Consider the following 16,781-nt stretch of genomic DNA (forward strand, 5'->3'; position numbering starts at 1 on the left):
GAGTCCTTGTATTCCAGCCATAAATTCTTCTGCTGTACCTAAGAGACACGACTCTTGAAGAGGTTAAGTTCTTGGTAAGTAAAGTTCTTAGCAAGCAATCTTTTCCCACTGAGTTGGCCTCTTCAAGTTTCTATTTGTGCTGCTAATGAGGTTCCCACAGTCTCCAGGAAGCTGGTCTGAGTTCTAATTAAACAAGACTTGAGGAACTCTTCTGCCAAAGTAAGCTCTGGATCTGCCCACCCCATTGACAGAGGAGTCCTGCAGGCTGGATGCACGGAGCCTGGAAATGTAAATCACATATTGACTCGGGGAGTTAAACTCTCCAGTGAGGGTGCTCTCTACAGCTGCAGCATTTATTAAACCTTTGCCATCATCCAAAAACAACACTCACAACTTGAACAGTCCCCAAGGCTAGAGAGTCTTCCAGGATTCTTCTGGCCATGTTCTGATCAGGAGATCTGGGCTCCTCTGACCTCTTGAACATGGTCCCAGGCAGTAAGAAACAGGACCTTGGACAACATGGCTCTGGGACTCCATCCAGTCCTTTACATAAAATGTGCAGGAATATACGTTTACTGGTGTTGGAATATGCTCATGGAGCTGCAGTATTCCAGAAACAACCATGGCATAGACATCAGGACTAAAAATGCCAACTAGGGCAACATGTCTCCATGGGTTCCCCAAATTTTTAGAGCATTTACTGTATGTATTTACTATATTATGTGAACCATTTTAACTGGTGAGTTCCCAAATGTTTTCATTCACTCCAAATGGAAATGCCAAGCCATCCATTCAATGGAAATCACAACTGTGTCCTCCTCGTGAGTGTTGCTGTAGGAAAAGGGGCTGATTGAAAAATGCTAAACTGGCTTGTGTTCCACTCCCATAAGAAACAGTTTTTCATGGTGTTTTATGCCAGGTCCTGTGATGAGGACCAGCAAAGAGAGAATATTTGCTACATATCTCTCCAAGGAGATATGTAGCAAAGACAAAGATTAGTGTCTGTTCATCCCAGGCCAACACAAACCATCCAGTCTGGGAGCACTCAGGCATGTGACAGTGTCTGCAGGCTCTGACCAGACAATGAAGGTTTTCCAGACAGTGCTGTCATAAAATCCCACAGTCCCCAACCTCTCCATCCAGACTGAGGAGAAGCAATCCTCACACAGCCTGTGTGACACAAAGAAAACAGCCTGTGTCTGATTTAAAGGGACAGGTTATTACTCAGGCCAACCAAGACCAGTGATGGAGAAAAATGTGTCCCAGTTATACCCCTTTGTGGAGGCAACCACTTGGCCATGCCCATATTATGTGTCTGGAAGCTCCTTCACCCAGCCAGGGCTGACACAGGGGTGAACAAAGGAGAAAGTTCATGGTACCTGTTCTTTCCTACACTAAACTCAGGAAGTCTGCACCAGGCTCAGGCCTCCAGTGAAGATAAATCCTCTGAGCTGGTGACCTCCACATGTTTGTGGTTCCAAATCCCACACTGTACACATCTGGTCAGAGGAAAGAGGACATTGGAGCATCTCTGGCTTGCAAACCTGGGCACCAGGACATAGGAAGAAGAAGTGTCTGGTGCACACACTGAGGTCTCTTTCCAACATGGAAGGAGACTTTTATAAACATCTAAGATCAAAGGCACCCTGCCAGGCATGAACAGGGAGGCTGAGCCATCCCTCACAGTCAGTACTGACTTCACCTTCAAATTGAATTTTTATGGCTGTAAATCTGGCTTAGTTTTCCTAGGCCAGTGTGTGCAATAATGTGGAACAATACTTCCCAAAGAAGGGGGTCACAGGTGGCCAGTGCTTGTGTAGGACTGTGAGAGCTGATTGCGGAGCAGGTCCTGCAGAATCAAACCATTAAGGGCCATATATGCTGCAATAAAACTGTGGAAAGGTTCCTCTTGCCAGGAAAATGTTTAAAGGCTTTTTATTGTGGATAAAGCAGTGTTATCATGGGAGCTGAGCGCCTTGGAGGAAATATTAACAGTATGTGTGGTCAGATAAGCAGGCAGGAGTGAGTAGGAGCTGCTGCACTGCACAGCCCAGTGTTTGCCCCAGCTGCACAACAAAGAACCTACAAGGGGAGGGAGCAGGGAGAGAACTCTAAGGACTGGTAGCAAATGTTAAAAGACTCAGCTCTGGAAAAGTCCTGCCTGATAACTGGGGAGCCAAGAAGACACAGCACTGAGCATGGAGAAGGGCAGGCTGTCCAACCCAGTTGCTCCACAGCCTCCATGGTCCCAATCCAGGAGCTGCTGGCATCAGTGGAGGGACTCCCATCGATTTGGCCAGGGCTTGAATTGGGCCCTTTGGGAACCAGGACAAAAGACAAAGTGGCCGACTTTAATTGATGGCTCATCCATCACCACTGCCCAAACTCCTCCTGACAAGTAGAGGAAAAACCCACAAATTAAGTGACCATCGCCTGCCTTCTCTTTTCTTGCTGATTGTAAAGGAGAACTTTTGACCTTTCTGCCTCATACATCACAGCTTGGCAGGAGCTGGTCGCTCACCCCAGCTGAACTGTGCCACGCATGTAGCCCCACACAAGAGGTGCCTTTCACGTGCTAAATGATCCTTTCCCTGCTCCTCCTTTACTCCCCTACAACAATATAGAGAGGGACAATGGCACAGCTCCATGGCAGGAGGAGGAGGCTCTCATTAGGAGCCTCTTGTTAGGGATGAAAGACTGGCTGGAGCATCCCACTGTCTTTTTCTGCCTCAGACTGATTTCTGGAAGAGTCTGGTGGCAAGCATAACTCTTATCTTGAAGGGGGTTTACCCTCCATCCAAGATCAGCAGCAGCAGCAAACTCACTCGCACAGAGCATGGTCAGGATGTTGTCAGTGGAACTGGGGACAACAAAAGGCTGCTTGGGTCTGGGCATTGCACAGGGAGCCAGCAGTGTCCTGAGGACAGGATGGGAATATGGAGAGCTCTCCAAGGGCCTGAGGCAGGCTCTGAAACCCTTAAGCTTGCCCTGCGTTAGTGGGGTCAATCTCACCCCAGGCAGAGTGGCTGGGATAAGCCCCCTGCAAAGCCCCACAGAGGCACAAAAGATGGCAATGCCTGTGAAACATTGTCTGGGCTGTGGGGACACTGAGTGCTTTTGGGATGTGTACATGGAAGCACAGCTCCCAGGGAAAAAATGAGCTCTTTCTCCAGAAGGGTCCATGTCTAAGAGAACACTCCTCTGCCATTAACTGGAGAAGGCAGCGTGGTGGCTTTGAAAGCCACTGAAACAGATATGATGACACAGGAAGCTGGTAATTACCAGGGAAAGTGGAAACATGCAGCCAGCTTACTGCAAAATTGGGATTTTGCTGTAAAACCTTTCCTAAAGCTCTACACAAATGTACTGGCCAAAGGCAGGACTGCTTGTACCAAGCACATGCTCCCTTGCCCACCAAGAGCAGATGTTGTGCAGAGGCTGCCAGTCACGTGCAGTTATTATGCTGAGAAAGCCTTGCCTGGTTTGAATTCAGGGATGTGCTGCTGGAGGAAAAAACACCATTACAAATCCCCAGATTTAACACAATCATGTGTTTGCCACTCTGCATCATCACGGTGCCTTGGTGTGCTCCAGGGTCTGTCTCACAGACCAGGACACAAACCTGAGTGAAGAAAAAGCTGCAGGTGATGCTGAAAAGGCATTTTCAGGCTTTGCCACAGAGTGCATGTTGCAGTCCACACTCCCCCCTTGGAATCTGGAGCTCCTGACAACTCCTTGCTCTCAAAAAGGTCACAGTCAATCATCTCTCAGTGACAGAAAAAATAATCCAGCAGCAAAGTCTGGATGCAAGCAGAAATTTTGGGCCATTTTTTCTTGACAGACTGTTTTCCCAACTGGGTGGCACTGGATTATGTTGCAAATGTGGGGTTTCTGCTCCTCAGGTGAAAACCTCTGCCAGATTTGTTCATGCATTTATTTATGCTCTGGGGCAAGTCCTCATGTCAGTGCCCAATCTCTCACCTTTCCTGGGCACAGCAGCTTTACCATGCCCTGGGGACTCCTTGGGAGGCACTTCATCCTTGCCACAAGGGTGGTGATGATAGTGCATAAGATGTGAAGATCTCAGGTCATCTCCAAATTGGTCTTCACCCCCTGAGCCAGGTTTTTATTGTGGCAACTTGAGGCAAACATTGCTTAAAAGACCAATGAAACAATGCCAAAATGAATCCACTTAATATTTTTTTTCTTAAAATCATTCTGCACTGTGCCTCGGCTTGCTCTGTACCTATGAATTTGGGAACCAAAGCCTGAAAACACAAGGAAGAGAAAATAACGGAACCTAAAATGCATAGCTCAGTATTTTTAAAATCCTGAACACTTACAGCAATTTATGAGCTAAGTGAGCTTATTCATGACCTTTCACACACAAAGAATTATCAGATCAGCACTCACGACCTTCCCTACAGGTGCAGAAGGTTGTTTCTATGCTGTACAAAATTGTTTAGGTTGGAAAAGTACTTTAGGTTCATCAAGTCCAACCTTTTCCCCAGACTGCCAAGCCCACCACTAAAATATGCCAGGTGCCACATCCACACATCTTTTAAATCCCCCCAAGGATGGTGACTCCACCACCACTCTGGACAGCCCATTTCAATGACTGACAACCGCTTTCATGAAAAAATTTTTCCTAATACCCAATCAAATCCTTCATGCTCTGTGCTTATCCAAAACAAGCACTTCAAGCATCAGTTTGGGGAAAAGGCAGAGAAGAAAGGGAAAGTACCACCAAGCGTGGGTGAGGAAATTCAAGTTGTGGGGTGGATATCAATCCTTATTCTGGCAGTGACTCATACAGCAAAACCTGGTGTCTGGGCAATGCTTTTTTTCAGGCACATCCACTGGAGCTAACAGAGAAGGAACACAAAAAAAAACAAAACAAAGAAATCCCAAATCCAGTCACTGGCAAACAGATATTAAACCATTTTGGTCTCAGCCATACATGAAACTTATTAAACACTTGCACCAGGCATCTTGACTGGTCAGTGTCAAATTTTTAGTTAAAGGCTGTAGGGAACAGTCTCAGAAATTATTTTTGAAAGTGGCCAGAAACCAAACTGCCTGTAATGAGACTTTGGATACCCCGGAGAAGGAGAACCTGGGGACAAATTTCCCTCACCCCCTAATTTCCAAGATGTTCAAAACCACGGGCAGACCCCGTTCCTTGTTTGATGGCTCAGGTGATGGTGGGGTTGGGGTGTGACCCTGTGGGATCACACCTTCCAGGCTGCAGATGGAAGAGCTGAGCTCACAGCTGGACAGCAAAGTTCATGTAAACATTCAATGCCCTCTTCAGAGGGGCCATGTCGTCCTTCTGTTTGATAAATGTGGGATGTTACTCTCCAAATGAAACCTTTTTTCAAATCCAGGGCTGCTGGGCTGGGCTTATATCAATCACTCTCTAGCAGTGGTGTGAGCAGGCTACATGGACCCAGAAAGGGCAAATTCCATGTCTGCAGCAGATCTGTGTCCTGAAAACTGATACAGTCCTGGATAAAGAAAAGGAAAAGCAGGAAAAAAGTTTGGTGAAAGATGAAGGAATCTGAAAAAGCTGAGGACTTGAGGTAAGCAGGAGAGATATGTTTGTCACTGTAAGCGGAAAATTGTAGAATGATAGAATTATTTGGGTTGGTCCTTAAAAATCATCCTTTTTTATCCCTTGCCATGGGCAGGGACACCTCCCAGTATCCCACGTTGCTCCAAGGCCCATCCAAGCTGGCCTGGAACACTGCCAGGGATGGGGCAACCACAGCTTCTGTGGGCACCCTGTGCCAGGGCCTCACCAGCATCACAGTCAAGAATTTATTCCTAACAGACAGCATGGAGCAAAGAAATGGCTGATGCCATCCCCAAAGCTTCATGTAAGCAACTGTTTTCTAGTGAGGCACCTGGGGCTGAGGAAGAAAATCAGAGTGGTGGCACCAGTGCTGGTGTGCAGGGCCAGCAGAGCTATTTCCATTGCAAGGAATTTGGCCCTTGATTCTTACGAAAGGGAAAGAATCATTGTTTTTATGGGCTCAGAAAAATGCATAAAATTATTCACAAGCCTAAAAAAATAATTGTTCAAGGAGCTCTGTGCATATCTCTGGACGTGTCTTTTCTGCAAGGAAAAAAAAAATAAAAAAGACCCTGCATTGCTGCATTCAGGTCCCTCTTTTGGAGCAGGGCCAGGGGTTAGGTGTTACCAGCAGCTCCCTGCCAGGATCAAGAGAAGCAGCTCCCAGCACTGATTTTTGACAGCCTGGAAGGTATTTGATACCTTGCCCCCACGCTCCTTGAAAGAGAAACATCTGCTCCCCCGGGACTTTCACTCTGTGTCATATGGCCAGCACTAAGTGCCCATCCCCAGGCACAGCCAGGGTCCTGCTCTGATAAAAAGGAGGAGGGGGCTGGGAGGAGCCCAGCTGGGAGCAGAGAGCCCTCCTGGCCACAGGAATGGAGGGAGATGAAAGGAGTGTGTGTTTTCCCAGGTGATTCCAATAGCATCTCAAAGCCTCGGCTTTCTCACTCTGGCTTTAGCCCCAAAACAAACAAACTGGTGCCAATTTGAATGCGCCAAGGCCCCACTGATTTGAGCCTCTTGTTGTGTTTTCACAGTCAGCAGCAGAGTGGAATTCAAAGGGGAAAGAAAAAGAAAATAATAATAGCAGATTGATAAGATTCCCCAACTCTTTCTGGTTAAAATCCCAGCCAGGCTTTGCAAAAAATGAGCCCAGAGAAGCCAGGGGTGTTCCAGCACAAGAATATCAAAGCTAAAAAGAGGAGAGCCATCCCAGCAGGGATCAGTGAGATAGCAGCTTGCTTTCTCTTAACTCCTGCTGCCCCAGATAAGGGCACATTTTGGGGACATTGAGACCCCTGGGGCTGGAGCATCATCCATCAGCTCACCAAAGCCAGCAGCACTGCTTCCAGGGCTCTAGGACAAGCCCCAAATGCCTCAAGTCAGCAGGGTCTTCCCACCAGAGCACATTGGTCCTAGTGGATGTGTTGGTAATTCTTCTGATCACTCAGCACGTGCTGGGTGTTTTCAGGCCTGCAGATACTGTTAAAAAAATAAATTTAAAAAAATAAAAATAAAAAAGGGACATGGGGAAACATGTTCTGTCATTCCCAGCTGAAGGTGGAGATCAGGTTGAGGTGTGATTGCTGCAGGAATCATAGAGCCATGGAGTCACTCAGATCAGTGAGTGCAACATCACCCAGCATCAGCATCACATCCACACATTTTTTTAATATTTCTAGGTATGAGAGTTCCACCACTTCCCTGGGCAACCTCTTGCAATGCCTGATCACCCTTTCAGTGAAGAAAGGAGCTGCTCCCCACACAGCTCCAGTCTTCTCCCAATTCACATAAAGTAAAATCCAGCAGCTTCCCCATCCTGCTGAACCTCCAGGTGTGTTTCTGAAGTGTTTCTGTTTCAGACCTAAGGAAGGGATCACATGCTCAGAAACTTCCCTCCCACCATGCTGTTGCAATAGCTAAAACAGAGGAAAAAAAAAAGAGGAAGGAAGGAAGGGAGGGAGGGAGGGAGGGAGGGAGGGAGGGAGGAAGGAAGGAAGGAAGGAAGGAAGGAAGGAAGGAAGGAAGGAAGGAAGGAAGGAAGGAAGGAAGGAAGGAAGGAAGGAAGGAAGGAAGGAAGGAAGGAAGGAAGGAAGGAAGGAAGGAAGGAAGGAAGGAAGGAAGGAAGGAAGGAAGGAAGGAAGGAAGGAAGGAAGGAAGGAAGGAAGGAAGGAAGGAAGGAAGGAAGGAAGGAAGGAAGGAAGGAAGGAAGGAAGGAAGGAAGGAAGGAAGGAAGGAAGGAAGGAAGGAAGGAAGGAAGGAAGGAAGGAAGGAAGATGCACTCCAGGCAGGGTCGCTGTGTTCTGGGGTGCAGCAGTGCCCTGCCAGAGAGGAGAGGACACCTCTGAGGCCACCAGAGACAGACAGACAGACAGGGAAGGGACAAGGAGCCGCAGAGCAAAGAGACAAGCTGTCAGGCAGTTAACAAGGAGGTGAGGACGTGATGGGCAATAAGCAAAGGGTCGGAAATGGCTGGCAGGCAGCGGCAGAAGGCTGCTGGGGCAGGGACAGGCTGCGAGGCGAGGATGTCATTAGCAGGGCAGCAGTTCCCTCATAAGAGCTCCTTGCTGACCTGCATAAGCTTCGTGGGCTCTTTGAAGTCGGCTCCTGCCGGGGCCAGGGGGATTACTGGGAGGTGCCATTAGTCCCTGGAAAGCCCTGCGTGTGTTTTGGCTGAGGGCAGCCCCTCTGATGGAGTGTAAAGAAGGGGACCCGCTGGGTAAATGGCATCTTACCGTGCCCTGCCCTGGCTGCAAAGGGAATTGAGAATGGGAATTGCTGCTCGTCCTTGCCAGGCGCTGTCGTTCCTCGTCAGACCCAGTTTTGGGAGGGAGAGGGATTCAGTGCATATATTAAATCTCTGAACCCTGCAGTTACAGGAATTGATAAGAGAAGCACATTGTCAGGAAGAAAATCAGAAAACTTGAGCTAAATCTGTCTTGGAAGCCTAAAACCAAAGGAAAGTAAAAGGGTCCTGTACTAACCAAGTCTTATGTGACTCTAAAGCTCACCTTTGCTTTTCTGGGATGCTGCAGGGCTGTGATCCCACCTCAGGACTGGCAGGTGTCCACTTCTCGTTATTCCCACCATGGCTGCATCCAGCTCCACTGACTGCAAATTCAAATCTTGCAGGCGTGTGAACTCTTTACAAGGGTGTCTGAGAATCCCCCAGTTCTGCTATAGGCAGGAAAGAGAGAAGGGCATTAAAGCTGAGGTCTCACATGCAGGACTGCTTCAGCTGCACACCCTGCCCGCTGCAGGGTGCCTGGGAATTGATGTGGTTTGGGAGGAAAGCCTCATTTAGCAGGGGAAAAAAAACAGAAGAAAGAGAGGTTTTAGCACCTGGAAGACCTCCGCAATCCACTAGAATGACAAAAAAAAGTCAGAAGTGAGCAGCTGGAAAGAGGAAAGATGGTCTTTAAGAGAGTGTTTATGTAGCTGTGACACCACAGCCCAAGGGGAGAGTCCCTGCATTGCAGTTCATTGCCATGAGGAGCAGGGACATTTCCCTCAGGGCTAGTCAAGGGTGGAGATTTCTGACGTGTCCTGTCCCCAGCCTGTCCCCAGCCTGTCCCCTGCCACTGTGCAGAGACAGCAGGGGACCAGGGACACATGCCACCCGCAGCACAGCAGCAAGGTCTGCATCGCACCCTATTAAAAGACCAGCAGTAAACCTCAGAAAACAATTAAAAAATGACAATGACAGATGAGTTCATTCTGCTGTGTCTGGAAACACTGCTTGCCCCTTCCAAAGACAACCTCTGCCCTGGGGACCAGGATTCCAGTTTGAAACTTGCAGGGGGGAGCCCCCCACCCTGCCAGTGGGATCCTGTTGTGCTCCCTACAAACCCTGCTTGGGGTTGTGAGCCTGTGTTTGGGAAAAAGGCCCGGGCTTTCAGCACGGGGCAGACATACTTGCTTTGACTTTATTAAAAGGGAGCACAAATATGTCTGTGAATGCAGCCATCTAGGAAAGGATCCACTTTTGTTTCCGAAAAATTAGCATCCTCCAGTCTAATAGCAAGTGTTACTCTGTGTTTCGAGCCAGCCCAGATCTAGTCATTGACAAGAAAACAATTCCTCTCCCTTGCTCTGCCCAGTAAATACTCCCAATATGTCATTTTCAGTGTCAAACTTCCCAGAGTCATTACCCTCCCCAGCATCAGACTGCACGGCGACGTGCAGGGCAGCCTGAGCCAGAGACTCCTGCCACAGTCAGCAAACAAGCATGTTTTACATTAGGCACATTAAGGGGAACAGCCTATTGCAAGGAATATTAAATTAAAGGAAAGCAGCAAGGAGAAGGATTTGACCCTGGCTGTATGCAGAGGAACAGAGGAGCAGCCCTAGATTTACAGTGTGGAGCACATTGCAATTTCCTCAGTCTATTTTTGCTCTCTGCATTTACAGACACTCTTGTGTTAAATAACTGCAGGGACAGATGGCAAACTCACTCTTCTGTTACCTCCTCTTCCTCTCAGGACAGTCATGTTACGCCAAAAAGTCTTTACCCCATGACTCTAAAAAGGGAAAACCTCTGTGGTCCTACACCAGTGCTCCAAGAAGGAGCACAGCCTTGCTGAAAAGTGTGTGTGTGTATTTGTGTAGGTGTAAGTGTTACCTGACACACCTGCCAGAGCAGCAGCCCAGGGCTGGGAGGTTTCTTGCCTTTGGCACAGCACCAGTGTTGCAAAATTCATGCTCAGACCCCAATAAATCAGCAAACCTGTCCCATCTCCTCCCCTGGGCAGGCTCCAGCTGCACCACAGCCACTCGCCTTCCCCTGGTATTCCCCCTCAGTCCCTGAAGACCTTTCACAAGGAGGGACAATATTTTTTCCTTTGCTCCAGGCCTTTCCCACCTCCTGTCAGCCTGTAGCAGTTGGGAAAAATATGAGATTATCAGCAAGGATTTACTAATACCAATATAAAATGCAAACTCGTGTGTACTTGTGCATCAGCGCTTTGCCACATGGGATGGCTCAGCCACCAGCAGTGCAATCTCTCATGGTTTGTAGAGCCAGACCCCTCAAAAAGCAAACCTAAAAAACCTAAAAGCACTTGAAACACCAGGGAAAAAATGGGGAGAGAAATATTTTCAGGGTGATGCAAAACTGATACCATGGAAGGAGCAGAGACATCTACAAGAACAACCTGGGTGAGAGGTACTGCTCACCACCTGGGGTGTGGGTGAAAAATTTTACAGGTGAAAACTTTTACAGGTGAAAACTTCCATGTGCTGTCCCTGGGATCCATGGTGTGCACAAACAGCTGGGAATAAAGTGGGCTGCACTTGGATCCTCCAAGGGCATGGTAAGAAGATATACCCTGTGTCCAAGCACTTGTAGTAATCACACACCCTCAAGTGTCGCCTGCCTGCAAAGTGAAATGAGTTCATTACAGTGAATGAAATGTATTTATTATTGTTATTAATTATTATTAACAAATGCGATTTACTTGTGAGGGGTGAAACATGCCATTACCATCTCTCAGAGGAAGGGTGCTGGCTGAGGAAGGCACAGCAATACAGCAACAGATGCCCATTCCCTCCATGCAGCATCTCCCCAGCAGATGTTGATGCTGCTGGGGTTGTTCTGCCAGATAATATCTTTGTATGGACACTTTGCACCACATCTGTTTTATAAATATAATCCAAGGTGTACTAGAAGCCAGATTGTTCTCTGTTGGATCCCAGGTATAGGAGATGAGGTCTAGGAGAGCCCTGCACAAGGACTGTGAGTTGCATATTCGTAAAGATCAGAATTCCTCATCTGGAGCTATTCGTGGCTGAGGTGGACCCAGGGTTGAAGCAGCTGGATTGAAATAGTTAGGGAACTATAGGCTCAGCAATGCTAGACAGAGTGGTTTGGCTCCTTGTGAAGATAGAGGTCAGAAGGAAACTTCAGATCCTCCTCCAGATCCAGATTTTTCTGCAACTTGAGCATGCTTAGATGTGAAGGTCTGGCTTGGCCTTTTCCCTGCTGCTAACAGCATTCCATGTGAAATGTGCAGCGTGCCCAAGAGTGCTAATGCCTTGCAGACCTGGGTTGTGTCATTCCCCAGCATTATTTATACAGAACTATTTAAAAACACAGGGTAAATCTTGTAGCAGTATCTGTGTGGAAGGTTCTCTTTATCTAATTTTATCCACCTACAAGCTGCAAGCCTTAAACCCACACCCCACTTAGAGACAGCTAAAGTCTTCAAGGCTGCTTCACAAAGGACAGAGAAAAGGCTCTCCAGCAGTTCATGTGTCAATCCTGACCTGGATACACCTCCTGGGAAGAGGAAAATCACCTTCTGTCCTTGTGTCCTTCTGCCCCAGCCATACAGTCAGCCCTGAGCAGCTGCTGCAGCTAAAGGCTTGACTGTGCCTGGGTAGATCAGGTAGGATGAATTGTGTTGGTGTGACTAAAGAACTTGATCCCCATTTTCAGTATTGACTTAAGCAGCTCTAGCCAGGTTGTTAGAGCTGTCAGGGACCTAAAAATACCGATAATGATTTGCAGTCTGTTACAGTAAGAGATGCCAGGCTGTTACAGGAAGGGATGCCAGGCAGTTCAGCAGACTTTGGGCTCATTAGTCACATAACTGCCTGCTTGCTTTCAAAGAAGTTTTTTCCCCCATTGTCCCAAAAGCCTTGCACACAGCCTGCACACAGCTCCTGTGGCAGAGTGTTGGTCTAACTTGTCTGAGCAACTCAGGACACATCATCCCCAGTTCTGGACTCTGAATACTTCCAGGAGAGAAAGAATAAACCCAGCAGATGCCAATGAAGACCTCAATTGGATATTAGGAAAAATTTCTTTACTGAAAGGTTGTTGAAGCACTGGAACAGCCTGTCCAGGGAATGGTGGAACAACTGTCCTTGGAAATGCTCAAAAAGAGTGTAGATGTGGTTCTTTGGGACATGGTTTAGTGGTGCCCCTGGCAGTGTTAGGTTAGTGGTTGGACTCAATGATCTTAGATGTCCTTTCCGGTCTTAATGATTCCATTATTCTCTTTTAAATCACGTCTTCCCTTCTCTGTACATAGGCTTGGCTGGACTCTGTCTCTTGATCTGTCTTCTCCATGTCTCCTCCAGCAGGTGTGCAGGAGATACACCTCTCCCCACTTGTGTCCTTCTAAGAAGAAGAAAATGGGCTAAATCCAAGCAAATCATGGGGAAATCTGACAAGAAGCTTTCATTAAGTTCTTCATGCTCCACAGGATGAACAGTGGTGTCCTTGGCAGAAAAGAGCCAAAAATGAAGTGGAGGCAGCAAACAAAGCAACAGCTCCTAAGACCTGTCCTCACTACCATCAGAGACCACATGCTCTGGGGCAGATCCTCTGCCTGTCCTTAGCTCTGAGATTATGCTGAGAGTGTCTCCTTAGATCTCCAGTGCTGGCAGACAAGCCCAGCCCACCTGATGCAGCAGCAAAGTGTCCCCTCTCCATCTGTGTCACTGCTGCACGAGCCAGCGCGGCGGCGTGGAACCCAAGGTGGCCTGACAGTAGTTTCCTCTGTCAGCAAAATGCCAAGGAAAGGAAAAAAATAATAATAAAAAGGAAAAAAAATTAAGCAAAAAAAGCTGCAGGGGGAGCAAGCATAGCAAAAAGCTGCATAATCAGCCGCAGTGGAAAGCAGGGAGGGTGTCTGTTTATTCCCCTGATTTACCCACTGCATCTCAGAGTTTTCCGCTTTGCAACTCCCATCCCAGTGCTCGGCAAGTAAATAAATACTCCCAGAAATGATCTGCAAGAATGAGTCGCTGCCAAATATTCTTTTTGTCTGTGGGCTCTTCTCAGTAACCCCAGCAAAGCTGAAATTGTCTTTATTAAGATAATTGCTATGCTGTAGACAATTTAATCTGTTGTCTGTAACATGAAGAATGACTGAAGGAGCTGAATCTGCTCCGTGCCACATCCCTGTGCCAGGGTGGGAGCCCGAGGCACTCACTAAATGCCAAGAGTGAGCCCTCCCTGCTGCTGGGCTGCCCAAAAAAGGCTGAGGACATCCCTTCAGAGGCTGCTTTCAACACCCCCCTGCTGCTCCCTTTCCACAGCCCTCCAGCCATGAAGGAAATATGAAGTGCGAAGTATTACAAACCAAAGAAAATCTCATTTTAAAAGCAAGGCATTCAGGAAAAGAATCAAAAATAAAAATTGAGGGGAACAGCTAGGAAGAGGGCTTTGAAGGGCTGGCAGGGTGCTGGTTAATGCAGAGTGTTTCTACCTCTCCATCAGATCAGGCAGGGACAGAGCAGCCAGAAGGTCAGGGCTGGGCTGAGGAGGAACAGCCAGAGCACTTGAGACATGAAATAAGGCTTGGCAAAACTTTGGGAAATGGAGTTTTTTGTCAGACTTTGCAAACTATTTTTGTCACTGCTGTTGCTGGGCATTTGGAGACAAAATAATAGAGGCTGGGGGGAGAGGGAAGGCTGTAATTTATGCCAGGGACCTCTGTCCTCTCCAAGGCTTGGAGGAATGGATGACCTGCAGATATTGCTTGTTGGCTTGTACACTATGTAACATACCATCCACTGCTTCCCATTTCCTCTCTGCCTTTTGTTTGTTTTCTTTAGACAGGCTCCCTAGGCTATGTTTTTGCTCTTTTTCCCCTGTTTCAAAGATTTTCACTCTGTTGGATCTTTCCTCTCTGTTCTGAAGAGCTGTGTTACACTGAGACTGAGCCAAATGTGGACAAACCAACTGCAGTGTCTGAATCAAGCTGGAAATCCTCCCATCTGGATGCTGCCTTCAGGTTTCTACTCCTTAGACCTGGTGCCAGGCACTGGCTTATCCTGTATCCATCAAGGGCCAGAGCAGTTTATACCATCATTCCCAAATCCACAGCAGCCACAGCAAGGCAGGGTGGTGATCCTGTGAAGATTTGGTGTTTGCCAAAGGAGGTGGGCACCAAGAGGATGTGCTCAGCAAGAGCCTGCTGCCTTCTCCAGCTGCTTCAGCTGAAGCTGCACAAGGGCTGTGGACACTGGCTCAAAAAGTCACCATGTTTCACACATCATGGAATCATAGAATGGTTTGGGTTGGAAGAGACTTCAAAAAGATCAGCCAGTTCCAACTCCCTGCCATGGGCAGAGGCATCTTCCTCTATCCCAGGTTGCTCCAAGGCCCATCCAAGCTGGCCTGGAGCACTGCCAGGGATGTGGCAGCCACAGCTTCTCTGAGCATGCTCTGCCAGGACCTCACTGCCCTCACAGGGAAGAATTTCTTCACAAAATCCATCTAACCCTGACCTCTGTCAGTTTGAAGCCATTCCCCCTTGTCCTGTCACCCCCTTCCTTTGTCAAAAGTCCCTCTCCAGCTCTCTTGCAGATCAACAAGCTTTATCCTTCCAGGACCAAGTGGGAATGACTTCACCTGGTAGCATTTCTACTTCATTTTCCCTTTATGTTTGAGGGCACTGATTAGGAGCAGCAGTGCTGAACAGGGAGGCCCCAAGATCCTGCAGAGCTTGGGTTAAAAATAAGGCAAACCAAGAGCTGCAATATTCATTGACTGCTTCCAGACCATCTCCTCTGCTGTGTCATCACTCCCCACAGGAACTGCTCATCATTAAACAAAAGTTAATATCTAGTCCTTTTTAAAATTTTCTTGTTTTGTTTTTTGTTTGTTTGTTTGTTTTGTTCTTTTTTTTGTTTTGTTTTTTGTTGTTGTTGTTGTTTTTTGGGTTTGTTTTTTTTTTTTGCGAGGGGTTTATATCTTTCTTTTAAATCCATTGGAGAAGCTCAGTCTGGAGAACATTTTCTGCAGCTGCCTGTGGGTCACCCATCTATTTTCTTGGAGCCCTGAGAACACTGGGCCCTGGTGTTTGCTGTCAGAGGCTGGGGCACAGCTCTGCTGTGCCATCTGTTTGGGCTGGTGGGACAGCCCTTCAAAGCCCTCTGCTCTCACCTGGCACTTGTGTGGTGGCTGTAAAGACAGAGCCAGATGAGGCAGACACAAACACCCTGGGGTGGGCAGGGGGATGAGGGCTCCCCCCAGAACAAGGCAGAAGGTGACCCAGAGGATCCCCCTGCCTCTTGGGAAGCCACAGTAGCCAACGTGGTGCTGGCCAAGGCTCCCTGACTTGCACCAGAGGCTGGTAGATAAGGCTCAGATGGCTGACACAGATGATTCATCAGGGAGCTAATAAAATAATCGATGCTGGGCATAACTCCCTCCAGTAATTGTTAACTGGGGTCCTGCAGGGAACAGCTGCCACTGACAAGTAATAATCACCTGGCCAAGAGAAAATTGCTGCAGTGCAGGTCACTGTCAGAGGTGTCTGCTGCACGTGATGGATATCTCCAGCTCATCTGTCCCCATCTCCTGCTTCCCTAACAGGGAGGGAATCCACCCTGCTGGAACCCCCTGCCTGCCCCCCAGTTACATCCACAGCAACCAGATAATTTTAGAGATTGGTCCCCAGCCACTGCCTACCCCGAGCTTTGCAAACAAAAGTAATGATCTCTGCTCCTTGCTTTATTACAGGTCTGCTGAGCTCAGAGACCTCAAAATGCTGCCTTGCAAATATTAATTCATGATGCTTCACATTTGCCTTTGGTGTCAAGGAAGTGTTCACAACCATTCTCAGCTAATCATAAAATCAGAGGCTGTTCCTCACTATTGTTCTCATAAAAAAGTACTCAAGAAAAAAGTTGGCTCAGTCACATGCTCCATTCATTCCTGATGTTGTCTTTAATTTATTTTTAAAAAGCCTAACCACTTGCTCATATTTTTGTGCCCACTATAAATCAGCTCTGTTTGAAAACTAGACAAAAAACCATCACATTGGTTTAGCCTCTGGGTTTTTCTGCTGTTTATCCAGAGGTCTAGATAAACCATCGACTGCAGCAAAGGTTAAACACAACAAACCAGAGCAAAGTCATTTACCTGTTTGAATTAATTTACCCATGAAATCTGTTTGTGGCTCCCACAGCTGCAGGGCACTCCTGCACAGTAACCTTCAGTCTGCACGCTGCACCTGCCCCTATATCAAACACCTTGGGCAACCCCAACCCCAAAAATTTAACCCAAATCCTGAGGGCAAAGGGGAAATTTCACCTTCAGCTGAAACATCTGGAATGCATCACACTGCCAGCGGTCCCTTTGCACTCTTGGCCCAAAGTGCTGCATGTGATCATGTACTTAGGGCTCTCTTCAACAAAAGCACCTTAGCCTGAGCCTAATTTGAAGTTAACCTCATGCCAAGTGCTG

General features: G+C 47.7%; 1 long non-coding RNA gene across 1 annotated transcript; it reads left to right on the forward strand.

Annotated features, from left to right (window-relative positions):
* Window positions 1–7,798: 7,798 nt before the first annotated feature.
* On the forward strand, window positions 7,799–15,073 carry LOC135302043 (uncharacterized). The gene is made up of 3 exons (XR_010363726.1): window positions 7,799–8,010; window positions 10,800–10,890; window positions 12,662–15,073. It is a non-coding gene; the product is annotated as an uncharacterized LOC135302043 (long non-coding RNA).
* Window positions 15,074–16,781: the final 1,708 nt, after the last annotated feature.

Source organism: Passer domesticus, chromosome 6 (assembly GCF_036417665.1).
Source record: "Passer domesticus isolate bPasDom1 chromosome 6, bPasDom1.hap1, whole genome shotgun sequence".
Classification (NCBI taxonomy): Eukaryota; Metazoa; Chordata; class Aves; order Passeriformes; family Passeridae; genus Passer; species Passer domesticus.